This window comes from Pinus tabuliformis, chromosome 1_1, assembly GCF_031772625.1.
Source record: "Pinus tabuliformis cultivar Carrire ecotype Pingquan chromosome 1_1, CPIR1, whole genome shotgun sequence".
NCBI lineage: Eukaryota > Viridiplantae > Streptophyta > Pinopsida > Pinales > Pinaceae > Pinus > Pinus tabuliformis.
The window spans coordinates 974,079,816-974,102,320 of NC_142297.1; the positions used below are offsets into that span (position 1 = coordinate 974,079,816).

General features: G+C 37.6%; 1 non-coding gene across 1 annotated transcript; it reads right to left on the minus strand.

The window, feature by feature from the left end:
* Positions 1-20,367: 20,367 nt before the first annotated feature.
* Positions 20,368-20,438, minus strand: TRNAC-GCA (transfer RNA cysteine (anticodon GCA)). Its single transcript has one exon. It is a non-coding gene; the product is annotated as a tRNA-Cys (tRNA).
* Between the last annotated feature and the right edge of the window lie 2,067 nt (positions 20,439-22,505).

The window sequence follows — 22,505 nt, forward strand, 5'->3', positions numbered from 1 at the left end:
GCTCCCTAACCCCTATTATGCGGGGTCTCTGATTTCCTATAAGCTGATATGCCGTGCCTTGCACCCGCCGATAGACGATTTGCGATATGTGATGAGCCTGGGACCTCTGACGTTTGCGATCGCCGATATCGGAGATCACTAATCACAAGTTGCTTTATCCTTTCCCCCACCGCTGCTCTTAGGAAATTGTGATAATGATTAGCCTCCCCTTGGTATTTTCCTCTTTGGTTTCTGGCTTTCAAAAGGCATCTTTAATCTAATATAACATCTGATCTAGAGATCCATTTTTGGACTTCCACCTACCGTTGGAAATCTTATCTGGAGCATCATCCAATGGAGAGGGTCTGATTTAGCTTTGAGAGATTCTATGGCTTAGGATATGGATTCAAACTTCACTTCTCTCTTTGGCACTTTGGACAACTGAAAACTCATAATGCAGTGAGTGACAACATAGGGAATTAGCCACCAACCACTTTCCTCATTAGTTCATCATGTCATTCCTTTCTTCATGGAAAGTGGCCTTCTTAGTACATATATGGAACCTTCTTCATATGGCTACTTCTTTCTCATCATGCTTCTTTAAGGAATTTTCATCCACCAAATGAATGTTGGTTGTACCTGCACTCACAACTCTTGTTCCAGTAGCCTTGCATGAACTCATCTAGATATTATTCAAGAAATAAAACATAACATTAAATCAAATAGTACCTTACGAGATGGCTCTTTATCATGACATCTTTCTGTAGGTATTATCATCCTGCATAAATGTTGACACATCTCCCAAATATATCCTTTGTCAAAGGTCTCCATCTTTTTCAAACTTCCATCAAAGTCTTCATATATTTCCGGGAGATTTTCTAGTCAAATCTTCTTGGTATTTTGGATGTTGATCACCTTCATCATAGTTGCATATCTAACAGTCTCTTCGTTTCTCATAGATTCCATTCTTAGGAGTTTCCAATCAGATTTCCTTAATTGTAATCAACCACCTCATACTTCATACAAGGACATATTATGTTGACTTCATCTAGTGTGACTTATGCCTTCCTATATCCTTTCATAGGAGGAGATATTTTTTCCTTAATCATGCTTCTCAAAATAGAAGTAGTGATCCATGTTACCTGCAACCATACAACATGAATTTATAATATTAAATACAAGCATACATACCTCATTTTACCTTTAGGTCATCTAGGCTTCTTCCAGCACCTTCCTTGATTGAAGTATCTTCAACCCCTTGATCTGCTTCATCCCTTATATCATCATAAAATAATCCATGAATTCCACAAGTTGGAGTTTTTGATGAAACACTTGCTTCCTTTCTAAATTAGTGAACCCTCCGATGAGGATTCCATCAGAGAATCTTGAGGATCCTGCATATCCCCATTTGGCAGATGTTTCCTCTTGACTTGATGTATGATGAGCCTTGTCCTGGATGACTTCTTCCTTTCCTTCAATGTCCAATGAGGTTTCCAAGAGCTATATCCTTCATGTTTGACTGCCACGGATTTTGTTCCATCCATCATTCATAATTCCCCATGGAGATGTCACGAGCTCTTGTTTCTAATGCTTCCATGATGCCACGATGCATCTTATTATTTATCATGGTCATATCTATAACAAAAGATTTAGGAGCTTATAATAAGACCCTTTTGTGAGGGAGGCCATCTTAATCATAGTAGATCTGTTACTTCCTCTTTCCTTGGTATTTTTCCTCAACTTCCTCCATCTTTTCGGTGATATGAGCTTTCTTTCCATATAGCATTGAATCTTAGCTATACTCTTCTTTCTTTTCTGAAGACCAAATTTTCTAAACTTACCTTTCTTTTCTGATAATGTTTGAGTGTTTTAGCCTTCAACACTTTTGTCCTCAACTTGACTTTTTCCATTTAGCATAGAAACCACAAGTTGAATGAGGAAACTCTCTTGTCCCATGGACATTTGTTACCTTGCTTATTAATTAATGATGATTATCTTCTTATCATCTCTCCAAATTTCATAGTTGATATTTTATGAAGCCTATATCCCTTCATTATTTGATACCTTCGATATGACCTACTTCATTACATCATATATTTCTTTGATGTCTCCAATATTGTTTTTGTGAGAGAACCTTAAGAGTCCCTTCCTATGAAATCAGAGGAGACCCTTTTATTAATATTCTCAATGAATTCTCTTATCTTTGAGGACTATGACTATCCTCCTTATTTCATGCAAGGACCTTCGGTTACCCAACAAATATATCGATTTCCTTGCAAAACAAAGTCATTTAAACCAAGGATTGATTATGAAAGATACTTACTTGGAACGTGAAGAGGAGATATTCATCTTGATGCTTCCTTAAATGAGGTCCTTGCTTGCGCTGCCTAGCATGAAACAACTGAAATCCTTTTATAAGACTTCCTTTGAGAGCTTCTTGAACTGTCCAGCACCAAGCACCATAGCATAATTATGACATTACCAAAACTGCTTCAGACTATATGTTATTGAGATCATTTGAGCCTTGAGATACTTTGACTCCTCATACATCTGATTCTTATGATCATTGATATGACATATGACACTGATAATCTTATGGTATTGTCATATAGGTCGAACCAATCATTGTTTGAGATCAATTGTAATAAAGTAGCAACGACAAGGTGAAGGATGAGATTACTCTTGATACCGAGCAACATCGCGTGGCATATTACTGTGAAATATTGTTGTTGTTCTAGACTTCTTATTACAGAGGTTATAACATTGTCAAATGGCACCTGTACAGTGAAGCACTGTCACTGTAGTACGACCGAAAGTTTACCCATCTTCTTGAGTGTGGTTCTTATATCTTTCTTGAAAGGATCTAAGACTGATTTCATTGTTATACTGAGCATTTATCCAAACTGTGGTTAGCATCCAAACTGAAGCCAACATGTACACCATTCAAACTGCAACACCTATACTTGTAAAGGTATGCCGAGAACTGTGTATCACTGAACCGAGACTGAGGGAGGTATCCGAGTATAGAGAGGACCCGAACCTGTGATTAATGTATACTTTGACTATAATTCAACCTAGCCCGAGACTGTGGATTATATAGAGATATGCTAGATTTTCTTAGATGTCATTCTTGGAGTGTCATTATAACTGAATGCCCTTGACTGAACCATAGCTCTGATACCATGTTGAGAATTGGATAGGGAAAACATTAATTTAAATTCTCTTACATGATAACTTCTTGTGTAACATCTTTACTTATTATCTTTGTTCATCATTATTACAATGTTCAGTACATCAAACAACTATCAAAACAATAACATCAGTGACACAATAGTTAGGCTCCAAGCTAGGGCTAAAACCCCTCCTCTTGAGGGGAAAACCCGCAAAGACTCTTCTTATAGATACTTCAATTGACGAATACCAAGACCCTTGACAAAGATACTTGACACAAGTTCACCTTCAAGACATTTGTCACTATCTCTTGCATTCCTCAACATTCATACTTCAATCCTTCATCACATTGTATGGCACTGTCACCTAGAGAGTCTTGGTCTCTATCTCATAGTCCTTGACACAATCTTTCTCCTTCGCACTGTATGGCAAAGTCTTGGTCTTTATCTCGTAGTTCTTGACATGGTCTTTGACACAATATTTCTCCTTCGCACTGTATGGTAGAGTCTCGGTCTTCACTGATCTCTTTCTTCGGTCCACAAGAGTCTTTGAGTCTCGGTTTCTTCCAACACTGTTCGCACTTGTTATAGCCCTCAACCGAATGACTACTATCCTAGAACAATCTTCGGTCCTTTGCAGAGATGAGACAGTCTTCGGTCCTTCATTGGTCCTTCGTTAATATTGCAGAGATGAGACACTTACACATTGTTGAAGCTTTTCTTCCTCACTGTATTACCCTTGTCACTTTGCACTGAGATCCACACTATTGTTGATCAGATGTCCAAATTGCTTGGTGCTATGATGAGGTCAAGTCACTCTTTATATAGTGACTTATTCTTGTTATCTAGGCTGACATATGATCTTGGAGGTAAGCCGACTTCTTCACCAGGAGAATATAATTTTTCTTTTAGCTGACCACAAGAGAGATAGTGACAATGTCTTGGAGTGAAACTTTTTACATAAATGACATGTATTTCACATGTGTAACATGAATTTATATACATGAATTCTTAATTATATTTATGACAAGACGAAAAACTCCTAAAGACATCAAGAATAAGTCTTTGACCTATGATAAAACTCCTTGCTCATGAAACCCATGATGCAATTATTACAAAACACATTATCTTTTTCTTCTTCATAAATTCATAATTACAAGTCATTATGAAGATCGAACCTAGTTACATTCTACAACATGGCTAAGAGAAATAATATGTATATTGTGGAAGATTCCCAAGCCATGCTCCATGACCAAAAGCTACCAAAGTTCCTTTGGAGTGAAGCAACAAATATCGCAGTATATGTTCAAAATATGTTTCCTCATCAAGGATTGGACAAAAGACCCCCGAGGAAGTATTCACTTGTGCCAAGCTTGATGTTGGTCATCTACGGATACTTGGTTGCCCCACATATTTCCATGTGTCAAAAGAAAAAAGAAACAAGCTAGAATCCTCTGGAAGAAAAGGTACGTTTCTTGGATATTGTGAAGATTCCAAAGCATTTAGAATAAATATTCCTAGACAAAGGAAGGTTGAAATTAGCAGGGATGTAACATTCGATGAAGATGTTGCCCTTGGAAAAAAAGGGACCTTCCTATGCCTCCTCCTCTTAAGAAAAAGAGTGATGATATGGATATTCTAAAAGGTCCTTCTGTGCTAGAATTTGAGAAAGATATTGTTGATGGTCCCATGGAGCCTATAGACACCTTGGATCCTCCTGCCAGGAAGAGGCCACTATGGCTTTGTAACACACTTCAAGCTGTCAAGAGACATGCTATTGCCTATGGAGCATTTAGAGAGAGCAAGGAGCCACGCGGGTACCAAGGATATGTTGTAATTATGAGCAATATGATTCAAACTAAGCCTCACATTTTTTAAGAAGTTGTGAAAGAACAAGTTTGGAAGGATGTTATGGCTGAAGAATATGAACCCATTATGTAAATGACGTATGGGATGTTGTTGCAAGACCAAAGGTAAAATCAATGGTGACCTCCAAATGGATCTTCACAATTAAACATGGGTATGATGGAAGCATAAAAAAATACAAGGCAAGGTTTGTAACCCGAGGGTTATCCCAAAAAGTGGGAGAAGATTATGATGATATATTTGCTCCTGTGGCATGGTATACAACCATTCGTTCGATAGTTTCCCTTGCTACAAGTCATGGATGGACTTTTCACCAAGTGGATGTGAAGGCTTCTTTCATACATGATTTTCTTCAAGACGATGTATATGTTGAATAATCTCTAGGATTAAACACTCACCCTGACATATACTTCATAGTTAACACTTTGAGCCAATTTATGAATGAACCTCACCATGTACATTGGGTTGTTTCCAAGCATGTATTGAGATATCTAGATGGGAGTATTAACCTTGGACTGAGATATGTTTCTGGAGATGTTAGAGTACATGGGTATATAGATGCAAATTGGGTTGGCAATGTTGTCGACATGAAGAGTACTTTTGGATGCTATTTTAGTTTGGGATCTGCCATAATATCCTAGATGAGCAGGAAGAAAACATTTGTAGCCCTTAGCACGGTTGAGGTCGAGTATATTACAACCAACTTGGTGAGTTGTGAAGTAGTTTGGTTGAGGAAGCTCTTTGGAGAGTTATTTGAGCAAGTCCCGGACACAATAATTATCTATTGCGACAACAAAAATGGGATTCGTTTGTTAGACAATCATATGTTTCACGAAAATTCAAAGCATATTAATATCAAATATCATTACATCTGAGACGTGGTAAAGAGAGGAGCTGTGAGACTCCTTCACATTTCGATAGATGAGCAAATATCTTATATCCTCACCAAGGCTTTACCGAAAGGGAAGTTCTTGGTCTTCAGAGAAAAACTTGGACTAGTTGAGATGACCCTTTCAAATAAGGGTCCTAGCCAATCAAGAACATTGAGCAGTGCTCCTCCCCCCATGGTTGAGCTCTCAGGGTGAGCAATGGAGTTGATGAGCTCCAGGGGATGAGAGACTTCTGACTGATACAGTGTAGAGACTTAGGATCTTCCTTAGTTAGAGTATGCCCCAATTAGCATCCTACCCACTCTATGGGATATCCTCCCCATCTGGCCATTGGGATGAGGGACTTAGGATAGAGTGTGATCCATACCCCTTACAGTAGGTGGATCTCACCCAAGTTGATGGATGCAAGTGTTCTACCATCTAACTCTATAGGGTTAAGATAGATGATTAGGGACTTCGGGATAGATTTTGATCCCTACACATTGGGGTAGGTTGATCCCACCCATTGTATTTAGTTCCGGGTGGTAGCTATGGCTCCCCGATGGTGATGATTTAGGGTGGTAGTAGAGTCTTCCCGATGGTGACGGAGTCAAGGTGGTAGCTGGAGCTCCTTTGCTACAATTCTTCTTATTTATATTTGAGAGTGTTCAGAATGAGATGAGCAGAGACAAGCAAAGATGAGCAAGGATGCACATGAAAAATTGACGAGATACTTGTGATGATCACACGATACAATTGGAATTTATCCCTAGCTGAGAGGGAGTATTATTTTGGAAATTCAATGACAAATTCCAACTATTGCATTCAATTCTTCTTTCCAAGAGGACCAAAATTGATTTTTGAAGCACTCAAATTGGACAAGGAAAAATATAATTTTGATTATGAAACCCACATTGACACATTTGTTCAGGTTGGCTTAGAAGCAAAATAAGCTCTCCTCCATCACATATAAATACAAGTCAAGTTCTCCTCATTTAGCATCACAATCACACAACATATTTTCTCTCTCCTTTAATGATTGGTTCATGCAACTCAAGAATTGCAGGGATCTGTCACACTTGTGAAGGGACAAGTGCCTTTTATTGATTGGTTGAATTTCAGATCTATTTTAGGGCATTGAAAAGGGGCATTTTGATTGATTTTGACTGTTGTTTCTCTTAGGATTTTTCTTTTTGACTAGGTCGCATTAGAGGGCAAAAAAACTGAGGAATTCTGGGCACTTAGACCACAAACCTATTGTTGACTTTGACTGCAGCTTCATCATTGCGCTGACCAAGTTTGACTGCTCAAATTTGGACTTTTTTTACTTATGGTTGACTAGCTAAGGAGGTCAAGTTGGAAGACCCTTGACCAATCTCTTGGAGGACTATTATGAACCTTGACTGTTTATTGGTTAGGGAACACATTACTATTGTTAAATGTTGTTGACTTGGACAAATTTTCATCAGAGATGACTTTTGTTATCTCTCTCTCTCTTGTCTCTACCTTTGGATAAATTGTTTGGCATATTGACTTGATTGGATATTTGATATTGATTTTTGGATATTCGCTAGTCAAAGTTTGAATTTTACTCTTAGATGATGTACTCTCTCTGCTGAACATTTGAAGACAATCTAATAGAAGAAGAATTGCAAAGGGCTTTCCCCATTGTGGGGTTTTCCCCTAGTCATTGACCAAATATTGTGTTTCTTGTCTCTTTGATGTCTTCCATTGTGCATATTGTATAATTGTTTTGTCTACTATTTCTCTACTATTATTGGTTAATTGAAGAAGTGGAAATTATAAATTGGATGTTATTGGAAATTGTTGAAGAAATATTTGCAGCATAAAACAATTCTTGAAGAAGATTAACACCCAACCATACATAAATATTTTTATCATAAATAAATAATCTAGAAAAAACAACAATTTATATGCATTCAAATATCGAAAATTAATGTAGTCCATGTAAAAATATTAGTCGTTATTCTGCTAGTGCCTCCCAAAAATATAAATCCTCATATATCCCAAAAAAGGAAAATGAAATAAATCAAAACAACAACCATGTAGATGCCTCCTCATAATATATGCCACATATTAGCAAGAATGAAGGAATAAACTCTGGTCTATAAAGAAATACATGTTTTCCAAAATATGCAAGTGAATGATTGTAGCTAAAAATATGTACATAATGGAAACGGACACAACCATAACTAACATGTCACTCACATCACATTATAACCAGTTATTCTAATTCCAAGGGCCCTTCCCTTGTTTTGATTAGAAAAACTCATGTTGTAAAATAAACATTATATAGGTCATGACAAAATAAATAATTCCAGCATCAATAAATCTAATATTACACAAGTTTTAAAATAACATACACTTGGGAATTTTTGTATAAGGGAGAGGGTAATTGCTTAATGCATCATTGGAATCGATTTGTAATCAATAAAGGGGTTTTCATAATATCATGATATAAAAGGAAGTGCAAGAGTGATGATGTCTAAAATGGTTCAAGAAATTTCTTTGAATTTTATAGAGGTATGATATATTGTAATAATATCACTGATTTAATGAGGTACGAGAGTAACTAGGCATAAAAAATAAACAACTTAGACGTATCAGATCATGTAGACATCAAAGTGAAACCCTTTGGAAACAAGGAAAGCTGCGAGGCAGCAAGTCCCTGCATCAAGTTAAAACTAGTTACTTGTGCTGAAGCGAAAGCAGAGCAGAGTAGAGAATCTAGTTACTAGGAAACTTCAGTAGCAGAGCAGAGAATCTGTTGAAAACAAGTGAGTCTCGAATCTGTTGTGCGTAAAGGAGACTAAGTTGAGACTTAAATTGTCAAAAGAGAACTCGAATTCCTATTTAGTTCCTACAAGCTATACTACAACAAGCCTTAGAGACTGCCTTAATTGACACGGTATATGGAGCCTCTGAAAGCTCCCCCTATGGGGGGGAAACTTGCCTGAGTCTAAGGTCCATGGCCTATTACAGAATTTGGTTGATTGGGAACTGTCTTCAAAGAAGATCCCTCATGAAGTCCTCCTGCTGGACCAGAATGATTTTCTATAATTATTAATGATGTCTTTGACAGGAAGAGTGGGGTCACCACCATCCACAATTGACGCAGGAAAAGGTCCAGTAGCATTGAAAGATTCATGTGTCTGAAACATTTCATGCAATTGAGACCCTTTAGATGAAACAGATGGAAGGTGAACAATTTCCCCAGCTGTACCCTCATTTGGAATGTCTCCAAATGCAATTGGAGAAATTAAATCATCCATAGAAGACTGCAGCAGCATACTTGGAGAAGTTGATAAACCTAAGCTAGCTATATCTGGTTTGTTTGAAAACTTCACCAAATAATTATTTGCAGTTTCATCATTTACCAATAAAGATGTTGATTCAAAAACGGGAGCATCAGAAGTTTCACCCTTCGTAGTAAACTCAGGAACCAAATTAGCTGAACTCTGAATGTGTAATGATTCCGAAGGAGGACATGATCCAGAAAATGCCTGCGTTGACGTCGAAGTGCTGCTTTCCTGCTGCAATGGAGACCATCGAGGACATGATCCAGAAAATGCCTGCATTGACGTCGAAGTGCTGCTTTCCTGCTGCAATGGAGACCATGGTACATTGATTTCCCCTGCGTGATGAATAATCACAGTTTCTGGAAGTAGGGATCGTGTTTCCTCAACTTCTGTCTGTGCAGATTCAATCATGGGATGTTTATGTATCAGATTATCGATTTGTGAAATTTGGGATTCTACAAAGTCATCCTTCACATGGGGTGACAGAGTAGCCTGTAGATTTTCATGAGAAATTAAGGTATTTTCACACGTGCAATAGTCTACCTATCAAGAATATACAATATTGCATTGATACACCCAAAAAGAAATAATAAGAAAGAGTCCCCAACCTACTAGACCTACTATGATAAGAAATATCTATAATAAATAGCCGTAGATAAAGTATAGCCATAATAGTTTTAGTGCACGTGAGCTACAGCTACTACTCTAATACTACGCGCAATAGTCTACCTATCAAGAATATACAATATTGCATTGATACGCCCAAAAAGAAATAAAAAGAAAGAGTCCCCAACCTACTAGACTTACTATGATAAGAAATATCTATAATAAATAGCCGTAGATAAAGTATAGCCATAACGAACACAAGAGCTATTTATTTAGTTTTGGTTACAGGGCATATGTCAAAATTGAGCGTCTGGGCGCAACGAGTGTTCTAACGTGGAGATTGCATGCGTTTCACGTGTCCTTGAGTTATCCATTAGTCACCACACCGTACCAACGTTACCTTTCCTTCAGGAACTTGGCCTTTCTTTCCTAGCGTGACGATGATTTCGGTTGCAGAATGGTCAAAGTCTTTGAATTCAAGCTCAAGCAATTCCAGGCCAGGCCAGGCCAGGCTACGCACGAAACTCGCATCTGGTATACGATTTTGCATGATTCACCGAGGGAAAACGCCTATGGAGTAGTCAATTGATCTGTCTGGGGTACCAATTTTGCAGGATTCGTCTAGTCCTCCCTCTGGCCATTCCAGCATTCGGGTCGCACCCCACCCACTTAGTCTGAGCTGCAACCCAAATCATGAAAATGCAAGTCCGAGAGGATTAGCATAAGAGGGTTAGGTAGGACAAATAGCTACTCAGGAGCGCAAGCGTGACGATGATTTCGGTTGCAGAATGGTCAAAGTGTTTGAATTCAAGCTCAAGCAATTCCAGGCCAGGCACGACACGAAACTCGCATCTGGAATATGATTTTGCATGATTCACCGAGGGAAAACGCCTATGAAGTAGTCAATTGATCTGTCTGGGGTACCGATTTTGCAGGATTCGTCTAGTCCTCCCTCTAGCCATTCCAGCATTCCGGTCGCACCCCACCCACTTGGTCTGAGCTGCTTATAAAGCTCTGGGTATTATTTTTTTAATGTTCGACCTGTATGGGCTTTCTGTTTGCAACCCAAATCATGAAAATGCAAGTCCCAGAGGATTAACATAGGAGGGTTAGGTCTGTTCTATCAGTCTACAACGGTGTCTCAGAAGCAATGGTTTTTTAAATGCGTCAAGTATAAGAAATCAACTCGCTCCTAGCACCCTGTTTACAGAAACTAAATCACTTGTTTTTTGGGACCTGAAGGAAATGCAGAAATAGAAATAGAGCTTGTTTTGGGACGCAGAAACTATTGGAGAAAGAAAATGTCCTGGAAGGACATCAATGTTCCGGGTATTGAACTAGCAATCTCCCTTTCTATTTTCATTTTTAGAAGTAGAGTAATATAAATAACAATGAAATCTTTTATATAATTAATTATAACAAAAATATTTGCAATAGATAATTTGGATACTGTCATTACAACAAATGACAAGAATATGTGCATGGAAAGAAAAGATACTAATTAAACTGGCGTAAACGATGAACTAGGCAACAACAAATAGCTGCGATAATAAATACATGTGATACTCAATATGTAGGCTGTTAAATGTTTTGAGACTATCAAAAAAATATTATAAGCAGTATAACGGTTCGAACTAATGTAAGTATTAAAACTATTGTAAAATATTAAAATTATTGAAAAGTATTGAGATTATGAAAAGTATTAGAAATTAATTAAGGAATGAAAACTATTGCGTATTGAAAATACTGAAACTATTGTGATGAACTAATTCGATACAATTGTTCTTTTTCGTACGGGATTATTGTATTGAAGCTGTTGTTTTTTCTTGGATAATCACTGTGCATTGAAAGAAAAGAAAACACAAATATTTGCATTGGATCATTTATATTCTTAACAGTGAAATGTTCAGGTGCATGTAAGACACTGATACAGTGAAATGTTCAGGTGCATGTAAGACGCTGAACCTATAGAGGCGGCAGGATCTCATCATCTAAAATATGACGAGTTGCAACCAGATGCCTCATCTATTCATGATGCCAACGAAGGAATCTACTAGTGGAATCCTGAAATTTCAGTGCTGTCTCTGAAGGAAAACGATTCGGACGACATGATGCTCATCGAACTTCTCAATGAAGCCGCTAAGCATGGATGGTCTGCATCTCATCGACAGCAGGAGACGGCGATAGACAGCAGGAGACGACGATATCTGGAGCGTCTGGATCCACGGCCAACATGCCTCTGATCTGCAACACAGAAGCAATCAGGGCACAAGGTGAAATTGCAGAAAAGTCGACTACAAAGCGTTGCAATTTCTAGCAGAGATAATGCTTTTTATAAGCCATACTTCCTATTTCCGTTGCAGTATTCGTGGCACCACCATGCAACGTGTAGTTGTAGTGTTTGTGTCACTGTCTTGAAAGGTGTAGGTGGCAGTTACAAGGCGGTGGTCAGAAAATATACTTTCGCATTCAAAGAAGATATGCCATAAGTTTTCTTAACATTAAATGTTGCAAATTAATGCTAAGGCAAAGATAGCATTACTTCATGCAGGTGTCAAGTTGTTTTAATTACTTGTACTTCTCCCAACTTTTTCCTAACTTTTGAGTCTGTATGCCTCGGTTTGAGGCCAAATAAGAAGAAGATTTTGTTGATTGGTTAAAAGCACAAGAGACTTCAGGAAAATTTAGTTAAAATAAAAAATATTGTATTGGTTGATGTGTCATTTCAAAAAACTTTACTTTAAATTAAAATATCTTTATTGATTATCGTGTCAAAGTAATGCTATGGACTAAAACCGATTACTATAGTCCCTGCCAGCCCCGAAGGGGCAGGGACTAATAACGTGAGGATTATATTTTTTTATTGCCAAAATGTGGATTTGGGGAGATATTTATGTAACATATGTATGGATTATGGAAGAATAAGACCTTGGATTTTATGTATGGATAATGTAATCAAATGCATGGATATTAGAAACTTGTTTTTCCCAAGTCGTGAAGGAAAACATTGGTTTAGCGACATTCCATTGATAACATGGAGGTGATTTTGTGCCCGAAACCCTAAGGTCTCAAGGGATCCTACTCTGCGAATGTTTCATGCAATGAGGGAATATAGGTTTTCTTTTTACCCATTTAGGAAGAGATAGATGATGTGCCTAGAATTAATGATAACTCATCATTATGAAAGCAAGCATACGGTAAATCCAAGAGTAAAAAGATGATAAGACTTAGGTATACGAAACTCACACCAATGTAAAAAGGAGAGTAAACTATGTATGTTACATTAATCTTGGTGTATGGATGAAACCAATAATAAAACACAATCATGAAAGCAAAACAAAATTACATGCCTAGTTCTAGAAATCATGAAGAAAACAATATTTCTTCATTATTGATAGCATTCACAGACAACAGATATGTATACGACCCTAATGAGTTATGGCAAGAAAATGCAATACCCAACTGATGAATGTGAATTATAAATAAAAAGTGTTATACGTGAATGTGAATTTGGTAAAACAAGGTGTATATTTTTATTATAAGCTTGTAAAGAAAATGCAAGGTGCTATCGAAATTAATCCATCTTGATGGAGAATATACATGGATTTGGAGAGCTCAATTAATTACAAAGTGCTTTTGTGCCAGACACCTTAAGGTCTCAAGAGCTTACAATACATGGTGCAGGAATATTTAATAGAAATGGTTGCAAGAAAAAATAAGATTATGCAAATACCTTGTGAAGGATTTTTGTTTTACATGTAGGTCTTAACTCTACATTTAATCGTATAATATTGGCCTCATATAGGAAAACAAAGTGATGACTCTAAATCAACAAAAATGGTTTCTATGAACATCATGGTGCCTTTGAATGAGCATAATGGGGATTTTATTTTCAAAAGATGGATTTTAGAGGAGTTTTGAGCTATTGTTAAGTAGTTAACAAGAAAACTGAAGGAGAATGGGAACATAGTAGTAAAACTCAATGTAAATTCGACTCATTAAGAATTGAAAAATATTACTCATCTTTAGGCATACTGGTAATTTTGCATCCCAAAGAACAATTTCCTTATGCTCCAAGAATTTCTTACTACTTCCTCAACTTCCAATAGTGATTAGAGGCAGTTTGAGAGGGAAAAAAATAAATGGAGGATGTTTAGATGTGCTCAATGTTCCTAAAACCTCGCGGGAAATTAGAAAAATGACATGTAGTAATCGAGGTTTGAGGAGTAATGGAGAGTAAATGATAGAAGTAATGGTAGGTGTAAGGATCGCCAACATTGGTGGTGATATCTTCAAGAAAATCAAAGTATGAATGCCACGTAGGATCCATAATGTCACTGTGTGAAAATTCGGTGACCCTGAATCCTACTGCAGCAACTGATAATATTTCTTCTATTTGTTAAATTAACTGAACAAATTATTTGCAGTTTTCTATGGCAAATATTGAAACATATATACTGCATCCTTCACAAAATATATATTGTGGAAGAAATAAAAATACTCGAAGAATAGATGCACACACCCAATAATACACCATTATTTTTGGACCAATGTCCCTGGAAAACTCCAACTTGGAAAAACCAGTGCAAAAATTGAGAGTTTTATTATTATGCAATAGTAAAGCCGAGTACAAAAATATGGAAGCTCAAATCTAGCTTTCCATACAGAGAAAATGATTGACATAAGTCTAGTGAGAAAAATATCACTTCCACTGGTGATTCGACATTAACCTTGGCTCAAGATGGGTTGCTCCTTGCTGCCTCTGCGTCACCCAGCTCGAACCAACGTCTCTCTCACTTTGCTGATCAACTGCTACTCTGGAAACTTGATCTTCCTAGCCTCTGGGCTCCCACTCCAGCTCTTGCCACTGAATCTTGACTTCTCCTCAGCAAAATATGGATCTCCCTCTGAAGCTCTCACTGCCTCTTTGTATTATGTCAGCCTCTCTGTGGAGTACACTGTCTCTCTCCTATGTACTCACCGGATTGGAAAAACTTCCTTCTGACCTTACTATCCCCACCCCTCTCTCACTACTTTGAATTTACTAAATCACCTCTGGCAATTCACAATTGCTTCTGTGTAAATCGAAAAATAATTGAATTTTTTGTGGCTCTAAGTGTGTTCTCCAACCCCCATCGAATTTCTTCTTATAATCTCTCGTTGAGGCTTCAATGACTAAGATTAAAACATAATCGATGGCTAATATTAACTAGAACTCGATCCATGTATTCTTCTAGAATATTTCACCATGACTTAATTAATACCCTTTAATTAATCAGTTTTCCTATGTTTAGACTTAGGCACCATTAAGAAAAGATCAATTATTTCATTAAGTTGTATCTAGGTGGAATTTCCAGAAACGATTTCTAGGTTTTGGAGAATACATGTATTCTAGCTTCTCCACCAATTTCGTGTCTAGAACACATCCGATGCTACAAAAATTAACACTCCCTCTTAGCAAGGAATGTGTTCTAGTGTTGCAACCCACTAAAAGTTGACCGTGTCTCTGCAACACCTCATGTTATGTTACTGATGTCTGACTACTGCTGTCCACCAACTACTGTGCAATTCTGATAATCACTGCATCTGTGCTGCTACTGGCCCTATTGAATTGCTGCCAACACTGCATCTTCACTGCAACTCCCTCTCCATCTCCTGTTGCTACAATTGCAACAACTACAATGGAAAAGCATCTAAAATATTGAACCAGTTGTGGTCAGCATGATGCATCTGTCACCCGAGTCTTGACTATTGCTACAATATGTACTGTCACTGAAGCCCCTGCGTTGCTGCTGACTCTCCTCTGTGCCAACTGCACTACTTCCAACTCTGCACTCCACTGCTCAGCATCTAACCTGCTACCAGCTACTGCATCTATCACTCTTGCACTTGACTACACCAACTGCCACTAATCCATCTTGCTACTGCATGTTATGGGCTCTCGTAGCAAGGTATTGATTCATGAGGTGGACCTCCTCAATAATCCTGCCCATCATGTAACTCTCTGTGGCTACAAAACGAAATCACCCCACCTCACTCCTAGAGGTATCTCGGTGATCATGGCAAATTCTTCCTCCAATCTGGAGGACATCCTGTCAATCTTCGTGGTTGTAACATGTTGATCTTGCTTCTCCTCCTTGTCCTTCTTCCTAAGAGGACACTGAGTGCTGTAGTGGCAAAGCTCACCACATTTGAAGAATTTCACTTTGGAAATGTCATTCTTCCTCCTATGTTGCTCCTGTTGCCCTTTTAATGAGAGTGCCACATCTTCCTCTCCCTTTACTTGTTTCTTCCCACTACTATTGTTGCTGCCAGTGATGCTGGTCTTCACCAAATCTCGCCTCATGTCCTTATACTGCAGATCGACCCACATACGATCCCAGTCTGACAACTTTTCTTTGCCTAGAATACTGTTATACGAAATTTATACCTACAGATAAGTATATCTTCCCTAAGTGGGTAGTTACACTTAGAACAACTGAAGTAAAGATGTTTAACCTTTTCCTACAATAAACAGATAAGATAAAAGAACCTACTTGTGATCCTTCGCTTCCTTTGATCTCCTTTGAGTTGCTCCCATCGCTCCCGCTCAAACTAAATTCGCTCAATTGGTACCTACCAACATAAATAGAAGATGACAACAATCAAAGCATATGATCTATTTATTGTAAACAAATGGAATCAACAACATTTGAACATACATTCATCATAGATATAGACAAAAGTATTGGAAAAGGAACAAACAACTTTATTAATTGATATAAGGAGAAGTTACACCTAATGTGGTTCGATCTCGTGTCACTCATCTAGCTTAGTCCAAGCCCTCATCACACCAATGACAACATCAATCCAACAACATAACATTACTTTGACAATGATTTCAAGTCTCTAAACCAACAATATTTCTCTATAATATCCAAGCTCCCTTTGGCTCTATGATGGGAGGCCAATTTATAGATGAATGTAAGTGTTTTTGTCATTAATATGGCATTGAATGGTTTTCCATAATTGGATGATTAGTTTCCATGTTCAAAGGGATGAGAGGATAGAGGATTAGATGATCCAAGGCTATCATAAGTCGAGCTCATCTTGATAGGATAGGAGCTGGATTCCTTCTAGGAGGCTTTATAAAGGATGAATATACTCAGGATCTAATGAACATTTCAAGGATTCTTGCCCAACGCAGGCTTGAATGGGCTTAGGTGCTTCGCAACACAGCCTTGAATGGGGCTACGTGCTCTGCAGAGCACTTACCTCCGACCAGGGGTGCGCTGGTGACCCAAGGAAGCACTTTAGTAGGGTTTGAAGTCAGGAAACTCTCATGGATGAAAGCACTCAATGAGGTGGCATGTCTAGGGCATGTAGCAACTGAATTAGGGTTTGATAGACCCTGTTTACACTGATTTGATCATCGGGAGTGATGTGCCCAAATAGACCTGTAACAGCTGCCCCCTAAAGCATGAAGTCAAAAATGATAATGTTGAGTGATATGCTTTATGATGTGATGAGGAGGATCTGAAGCAGATAGTGACCTGCATCAATTACAATACATAATATCATGATATCTTTGAATTTTTCATGAATTGCTAAGGGAAGGCATACCCATGCTCAACATATAAACTTTTCATTACATGTACATAAATCATATAGTCGTCTACAAATATAGATCCATGATAAGATGACCATCTATGTAAATCCATCATACAGATGATTTAGTACTCTCTTGGAATCGCAACCTGAATGGATGAAACTAGATTCGGAGTCCTCTATCTCGTCCAATCGTTTTCTCAAGTACGAGTCTAACCATGTGAAAATGTGATCTGAAGTCGAACATGGGAAGACACTGTCTGATTACTAGCCAATGATGTAAGCTGTTAATAGATGCGAGAGAAATCACCAATAATGATAATGATTCTCAAGGTACTACAATACATTCTGCATGGTGTGAATAGATGTTCTGATGTCTAACACCACACAAAGTCTTTCAGTCGAAGTCCTATGATGTCAACCTATCACCGGAAGTGAGAAACTTTCCATTGATGTATGCAAGCCTCAAGGTACTGGAAGGGTGTTTCTAAGTCAACTTCCTGGATAATATGCTGATGTCGACAAGAAGTGACTCATCGCAGAAGGGCCTTAATGTATCCCCCATCAACGACACGAAACGAGTGTAATGATTTTGAAGACAGAATGCGACTGATGACACAATGTTCGAGAATGGCAGTCATGAAAATGAAGGTTTATGAATATTGCAAAAGATGAAGTTTGCTGAATGACTTCTCTTGAACATGTCGGCGACACTGAATGAATTGGTAGCATTGACCCAAAACCAAAGTGATGGATGGTGTGATAGACCATAGGTATGATAACCATCAAGAAGATAACCCAACCCAAATAGTCACAAAGATGAAGTGAAAGTGTCATGTTCAAGAGAAACTTGCCACCAAAAAGTGATTTATCCCTTTTTCCATTTTCCCCAGTCATTGCTGACCAGTACCTCTTTATTTTTTAACAAGCTTGAGGAGGATAACATATGCTTGATGTATAATTCTACCCTTCGGGTGAATCCATCACTATGTGATGTTTTAACAAGTCTAGAGAAGGTGAAACTCGGTCTTATCATGATGGACAAGTTTGTCACTATTTGATGCTTTAACAAGTTTAACAACAATGAGAACTTGGTCCTTTTCATGTTTAGAGAGTTTGAAAAGGGACAAAAAGAAAACTCCACAAGTTCTTTTTCATAAATTTGTCTCTCAAGTCCGAAAAAGCGTAAAATAATACAAGAGAGAACCTATTGACCATGTTCGATCAATGTAGGAGCATAAGGTTCTTATTCGTACGAATCCTATTCTTTCGAAATTATACCAGACATGTGTTGATCGGAACGTTTTCTGATGCACGTAAGTTTTTACTACTAGTCTTATCAAAAGTGATCGTATTAGGTTATACTATTTCCATCGAAGAATTCATTCAATCCATTAGTTAGATTCCGTTACTCGAACCAATTCTATCAATGACATACATCTATTTCATGGATCTTGAAAGAAAGATTCATTCATCTCTATGAGATCAAAATGAGATCAAAATGAGATCAAATCTCGAGCTATTTTTGAACAAAGTTAAAATAAGGAGATCATGGAAGTAAATACCCTTGCATTTATTGCTGTTCTACTGTTCCTTGCAGTTCCTACTGCTTTTCTACTTATCCCTTACGTCAAAACGGCCAGTGCAAGCAGTGGAAGCAATTGATTTTGATGAAAATCAATTGATTGCTGATCACTAGATAGATCTTTATGATCCAGATCATAAGTATAAAATAGGTTATGAGATCTTTTATATTACAACAATATAGGGTGGATCTATTGTATTACAACAATACAGGGTAGGGATTGCTTTTAATTTTTTTTGAAAAGAAAAGAAGAAGTAGTACGGAGGAAAAGAATATCTAACCTTTTCTTTTGTACTACTTCTTCTTTTACACCCATATATGGATAAATATATCTTAATGGTACTTATCCATATATGGTAAATGTAGGATGAAGGACCTCGTACCATAAAATAGCGGAGCTGATCACATCACCTTCTTCCTGCTCCTGGAAAAATAGACCCAATGCAGACAGACTTAATTCTGAACGTACTTGCGGATTCTTTAGGATCAAAGTTGAACATCTTTTTTTCGGTACGAACATCTATATCTAGCACATGTTAGATATAGCACTTGAAATGGTATATGAAAAAGCAAAGGAATCTATGACTTAGACTTATGTCCCATATTTTTCCGAGAACGGAATTCATATCAGATCCGATCAATTCAATTCGGAACCATCCGATAAAACAGGGACTCTTTCTATTCCTACTAAGAAAGAGAAGAGAGATCGTTCTTCAGTGGAAGAAATGATATTATCGACTCATTCTAGAAAAGAACTAATGAATTCAAACCTGTTGAAGAAAATAAGATTTTTCATAGGAAAATGATAATGATAAGGGATTACGTACATCCCTTACGGGGATAAAGAGGAAATAATTCCATGTAGAGTGTTTCAATTTGGAACGAAGATTCAATATTACTGGATCCTTATGGAACAGAATATATTACCATGCATGATATGGAAGGAACGCAATAATTGATTCTTAAGCATTACCATTATAGCCCACTTCTCCCCCATACTACGAGTGAAAGGGAAAATGTAAAAACTACCATTAAAGCAGCCCAAGTTATACCGACTATATCCATACGGATCATGTTCTCTAAAAAATAATGATTTCATCATCGAGATGATAAGGGAACTATTAACCATAGTGCAAAGTTGAAGTTGAAATGACCACCTTTGCATTCTGAACGTTACTGACGTTCGAGCTGATATGAGAGATCAATAAATCCATTTGTTCATTGACCAACAAGTTACTATAACTAACTCGAGGGTCGTACATTCACGACGGAATCGGGATCAAATGTACGTAACTCACTATCTATATTGGTAATATGTACCAATATGTCTCCAGAGGTTCTGTAATGGAAATACAAACTTTTCCTTCCATTTACTTACCTCAACAAGGCGACACCCGGATTCGAACTGGGGATGGAGGATTTGCAGTCCTCTGCCTTACCGCTTGGCTATGTCGCCGAGATATGGGAATCCCATGGACAGATCGAATCTTTTGTCCTTTCAAGTCATTCGTCCGTCCTTTAAGTATAGTATGAGATGTATGCTAAAGTCAACCATAAAGGAAATGGATCTAATTTGTTCTCCGTCTTTCTTTCGATCTGACTATTTTCATTAGGAAATTTTCTAAGTGAGATTAACATTTAAGAATGGTTTGATTCATTCGTTCATAGCTCCATTTCACGTGGTTGGAAGAAAGTATCAAAGTACCTCTTCCTTATCCTTTTTTTTTTTATTGGAAGTATATCTGGATACGGGTAGAATTTCATGGGATATAGTGAAGACTGAATATACATCCGAATCTTTTTTGTCGGATTGATCCATATAGATCAATCGGGAATAATTTAATAGATTTTTCTACAGATGGGAAACTTCCAATGCGATTAGATGAAAATGAGGGAGCGTTTACAATCCCTGAATTTGGTAAGATACAATTTGAAGGATTTTGTTGTTTTATCGATCAGGGCTTGATGGAAGAACTTCATAATTTTCCAAAAATTGAGGATATAGATAAAGAAATTGAATTCAGGCTTTTTGGTAATGAATTTGAATTAGCAGAACCTTTCATCAAAGAGAGAGATGCTGTATATCAGTCCCTTACATATTACTCTGAATTATATGTACCAGCAAGATCGATTCGGAGGAATAGTAGGAAGATACAGAAACAAACTGTATTTCTCGGAAATATTCCTTTAATGAATTCCCATGGAACATTTGTAGTAAATGGGATTTACAAAGTCGTAGTTAATCAAATATTAATAAGTCCTGGTATTTATTACCGTTCGGAATTAGACCATAATAGAATTAATTATATATATACTGGCACTCTGATTTCAGATTGGGGAAGAAGATCGAAATTAGAGATCGATGTGGGAGAAAGGATATGGGCTCGTGTAAGCAGAAAACAAAAAATATCTATTCCAGTTCTATTATCAGCTATGGGTTTAAATCTCGAAGAGATTCTGGACAATACTCGCTATCCCGAAAGATTTTTATTTTTATTGAAGAAGAAGGAGAGGTGGGAGCGGGAGGAATATCTATGGTCGAGGGAAAAAGCCATTCTGGAGTTTTATAAAAAACTCTACTGTATAAGTGGCGATTTGGTATTTTCCGAGTCTCTATGTAAAGAATTGCAAGAAAAATTTTTCCGAAAAAGATGTGAATTGGGAAAGATTGGTCGACGAAATCTGAACCAAAAACTGAACCTTGATATACCCGAGAACGAGATTTTTTCATTACCACAAGATGTATTGGCTGCTGTGGATTACCTTATCGGGGTTAAATTTGGAATGGGTACACTCGATGATATAGATCACCTCAGAAATCGATTTAGATTAGCTCTAGGTCGTTTAGAAGATGCAGTTAAAAGAACTATACACAGAGCAACCAAGCGCAGATCAACTCCTCAGAACTTGGTCACTTCAACTCTATTAAAAAACACTTTTCAAGATTTTTTTGGTTCACACCCCTTATCCCAATTTTTGGATCAAACTAATCCATTGACGGAAATAGCTCATGGGCGAAAATTGAGCCATTTAGGTCCTGGGGGCTTAACAGGGCGAACTGCTAGTTTTCGGACACGGGATATTCATCCCAGTTATTATGGGCGTATTTGTCCAATCGATACGTCCGAAGGAATGAATGCTGGACTTGTTGCATCATTATCTATTCATGCAAAGATTGGTGATTGTGGTTCTTTACAAAGTCCATTCTATAAGATCTCCGAGAGATCGAGAGAAGAACATATGGTTTATCTACTACCGGGAGAAGATGAGGATGAATACTATCGGATAGCTACGGGAAATTCTTTGGCGTTAAATCAAGGAATTCAAGAGGAACAAATTACTCCAGCTCGATACCGACAAGAATTTATAGTTATTGCATGGGAACAAATCCATTTCAGAAGTATTTTTCCTTTCCAATATTTTTCCGTTGGAGTTTCCCTTATTCCTTTTCTCGAACATAATGATGCGAATCGCGCTCTAATGGGTTCTAATATGCAGCGTCAAGCAGTTCCACTTTTTCGAC